The 4112-nt window shown below is 49.9% G+C and overlaps 2 non-coding genes across 2 annotated transcripts; one reads left to right on the top strand and one right to left on the bottom strand.

Moving 5' to 3' along the window:
- Window positions 1-3241: 3241 nt before the first annotated feature.
- Window positions 3242-3314, top strand: TRNAV-CAC. Its single transcript has one exon. It is a non-coding gene; the product is annotated as a tRNA-Val (tRNA).
- A 319-nt stretch (window positions 3315-3633) lies between these two features.
- TRNAL-AAG lies at window positions 3634-3715 on the bottom strand. The gene has a single exon. It is a non-coding gene; the product is annotated as a tRNA-Leu (tRNA).
- Window positions 3716-4112: the final 397 nt, after the last annotated feature.

Below are 4112 nucleotides of genomic sequence, written 5' to 3'. Positions count from 1 at the left end.
CTCCGTGCGCCCTCGCGCCGCCTCTTCCACATCTCCTGGGCGGAGGCCCCTCTCCATCGCGCAGTGCCGTCCACCGTTGTCCGCCTGTGCGGCCTCGGTCTTCCCTTGTACCTCACCCCCACCCTTCCCCTCTGGGGAGCAGGATCCTCCGTTTTGTTTCCTTCGTGCTGTGTCCCCTGGGCCTGGAACTGAGCTGCCTTGGCACAGCTGTAAATTCAGTGAGTGTTTCTTCAGTCTTACCTAGTGCTAGTGCGTGTGTTAATTGCTCTAACCCTTGTCATCCACCTGTAAGAAAGGCGCTGCTCTCACCGCATTCTACAGACGAGGAACTGCCACCTCCAGGGGTTGTGTAACTCGCACCCTGACAGCCAGCGCAGGAGCTGACCCGCCCGGGCGGCCCCTGAAGAAAGCCAGCACACTCATCACCACGACCCTCCTGAAGCCTCGAGCGCTCGTCAACAGAAGCTTTTCTCGCCTTAGACATTTTTTTTTTCCCTTGAGACAGAGTCTTGCTCTGTCGCCCAGGTGGAGTGCAGTGGCGCGATCTCGGCTCACTGCTCCGCCTCCCGGGTTCACGCCTTTCTCCTGCCTCAGCCTCCCGAGTAGCTGGGACTACAGTCGCCCGCCACTACGCTCGCCTTAGTTTCTGTATTTTTAGTAGAGACGGGATTTCACTGTGTTAGCCAGGATGGTCTCGATCTTCTGACCTCGTGATCCACCCACCTCGGCCTCCCAAAGGGCTGGGATTACAGGCGTGAGCCACCGCGCCCGGCCTCTCGCCTTAGATTTTAAAAGACAGTTGTGGAAAATGAAAGTGAGCGCCCTGTCTCCTCAAGGACCAGCACTTTGCACATCACACACAAAACACAGCAGCACTCATTGGCGCTCCTGCAGACACACACTATTGGGTGGACGCACCCGTATTGACCATAAACTGGATCATATGACCGACCTTCATTCCGTTTCTGTAATATGCACTACTTTTCGTTTTTTAAATGCATCTATTGGCAAGGTCTCCATTCTGGCAGTTTTAGATTGGATGACTTCCATCACTCCCCTCCCAGCTTCAGTTGCCTGCATCCCAGCCCCTTCCCGGGCTGCATTAGAGCATTAAGTATTGCACAATGCAACTGCCACCTGAGCTGTTCCCTGGGAAACACTACTCATTGTTGTGTATGGGGCTTTGGTTTTATGTTTTAGCATTCTATAACAGCTTTATTGGGGTACAATTCAATACAATGAAATCCACTCATGGGAAGTATACAGATCAACGATTTTTTAGTCACTGCATAGAGTTCTGCAAGCATCACCACAATCTGCTTTTAGAACAGTTCCCTTGCGTAAAGATCTCCTGCGTGCCTGTCTGTAGCCAATCCTGGCTGTTGTCCTCAGGCCTAGACAACCAGCGATCTCCTTTCTGTCCGTATTGATGTGCCTTTTCTGCAGAATTGCTAGGTTGCAAATTTCACTTTGCTATGCCAAAAAGTTAAACACAGGGTTACTATACAGTTCATCAATTCCACTCCTAGGTGTACAGACAAGATAATGGAAAACATGATGTGTTCATGTAAAAAATTGTGCACAAAATGCATACAGTATCATTATTCATCAAAGCAAAAGAAAAAGTGGAAAGAAAGGCTAGGCAAGGTGGCTCACACCTGTAATCCCAGCACTCAGAGAGGCTACAGTGGGTGGATTGCTTGAGGCCAAGAGTTCCAGACCAGCCTGGGCAACATAACAAACCCATCTCTGCAAAAAATACAAAAATTAGCCAGGCATGGCAGTATGTGCCTATGGTTCCAGCTACTTGCGAAGATGAGGTGGGAAGGTAACTTGAACTCAGGAGGCAGAGGTTGCAGTGAGCTACGATGACACCACTGTACTCCTGCCTGGGCAAGAGAGTGAGAATCTGCCTCAAAATAAATAAATTAAAAGTGGAAACAACATAAACGTTCATCCATTGATGAATGGATAAACAAAACATGGTATATTCACATGGTGCAAAATTTTATTTATTTATTTATCTATTTATTTGGACACAGGGATTCACTCTGTCCCCCAAGTTGCAGTGCACTGGTGTGATTACAGTTCACTGCAGCCTTAGCCTCCTGGGTCCAAGCAATCCTCCTGCCTCAGCCTCCTGAGTAGGTGGGACTACAAGCATACACTATCATGCTAACTTTTAAAAATGTGTTCGTAGAGATGTGGACTTGCTATGTTGCCCAGGCTGGTCTCCAACTCCTGGCCTCAAGCAATCCTCCTGCCTCAGCCTACGAAAGTGCTGGGATTACACGGGTGAGCCACCATGCCTGGCCTATTTGAAATCTTTAATTGAAAAGCAAAAATGAACAAAAAATTTGGGCCCACAAAGACAGTTATTTGGTTCTACCAAAGGCGCCAAAGCAATTCAATGTGGAAAGGAAAGTCTTTGCACCAAGTGGTTCAGGAACAACTGGGCATCCATAGGAGAAAGAAATTAACCTCAATCCAATCCTCACACCATAACAAAAAATTAATATGAAATAGAATTTACACTTAAACATACAAGTTAAAATTTAAAAGTTTTCAAAGATAAATGTAGGAGAGTGTCTTTTTTTTTTTTTTTTTAAACAGAGTCTCACTCTGTCGCCCTGCTGGGGTGCAGTGGAACAATCTCGGCTCACTGCAACCTCCATCTCTCTGGTTCAAGCAATTCTCCTGCCTCAGCCTCCCAAGTAGCTGAGACCACAGGCCGGTGCCACCATGACCAACTAGTTTTTGTATTTTTAATAGAGATGGGGTTTCACCATGTTGGCCAGGCTTCTCTTGAACTCCTGAACTCAAGTGATCCACCCGTCTCAGCCTCACAAATTGCTGGGATTACAGGCGTGAGCCACTACACTTGGGATTTTTTCTGCTGCTACATCACCTCTCTACGCAGTCACCACCACATCCTCTCTCAGGACTCCCACGCCCACTTAGGCCACCACACTGAGCATAAAAACTTCCTTTTCTTGTTTCTCTTTTTATCTTTTCTGTCTTTCCTTTCTTTCCAGACTGGGTCTTGCTCTGTCTTCCAGACTGGAGTGCAGTGGTGCAATCACACCTCAGTGTAGCCTCCACCTACTGGGCTCCAGCCGTCCTCCTGTCTCAGCCTTCTAAGTGCTGAAAGGTCCTTTTCTTATGTGCTCATGCCCATTAGTCAGGCTCAAAGGAACCCATGGAAGAAGTGCAGAACTGGTGGCACAAGGGACCCAAGCAGGTTTCCGTAGTGTAGTGGTTATCACGTTCGCCTCACACGCGAAAGGTCCCCGGTTCGAAACCGGGCGGAAACAATTTCTTCTACTTTTCACCTTATTGCTTCAAATTTATTACACTGAAGGCTAGCCTAGAACACCCCATCGCTATCTCTACCTTGTTAAGGGGAAAGAGGGTATCTATTCCGTTGCCTTTCCACCTCAACCATTGGCACCTAGGAAGAACTGAAGGTACCTCACTTGCTGTGGACAACGGAGCCGGCCAAGTCCGCACAAAGCCCGTCCACGGGACGGCTGCCAAATGGAATCCCCGACCCAGGGTGTGGCCCAAGGCGAGTTCCAACGAATCCACCTTTTGTAAGCCATGAGGGGACAAAATGAAGAAATCACAGCAAGCTGGCAGCGGTGGGATTCGAACCCCCGCCTCCGAAGAGACTGGAGCCTTAATCCAGCGCCTTAGACCGCCCGGCCACACTACCTTTCTCCTGGAAGGTATTTATACGTTTTCCTTCGTTATACAACATCCCTAGGGGTCCCTCAGCCAACAAGGCCTTGGGGCGAATCCACAGGGCATCGCAGAACCACCGCCTTCCAGCAGGATTCGCTGGGCCAGAGGCACCGGCTGGGAAACGGCTCCACCAGCGCCCTGGCAGAGAAGATTCGCGAAGCGCAGGCCTCGGGATTTGCTTTGGGGGCCACTCAGAAAGTCACCCACATTGGCCCTCTTCGGGGAGCCGGCGTGAGAGGAGGGGAAGCCTCCTACACTCTCACTTTACAGAAAGATAAAAACAAATAAACCAGGATAGACCCGTCAGTCGGGCGGCCGCGTAGTCCTGCAGCCGCCGCGCCGCACTCCACCCGCAGCAGTGCAGAGGG

This window comes from Mandrillus leucophaeus, unplaced genomic scaffold (assembly GCF_000951045.1).
Source record: "Mandrillus leucophaeus isolate KB7577 unplaced genomic scaffold, Mleu.le_1.0 Scaffold891, whole genome shotgun sequence".
NCBI classification, from domain to species: Eukaryota; Metazoa; Chordata; class Mammalia; order Primates; family Cercopithecidae; genus Mandrillus; species Mandrillus leucophaeus.
The sequence above is the reverse complement of the archived record's forward strand: the minus strand, read 5'-3'. Positions and strand labels throughout refer to the sequence as shown.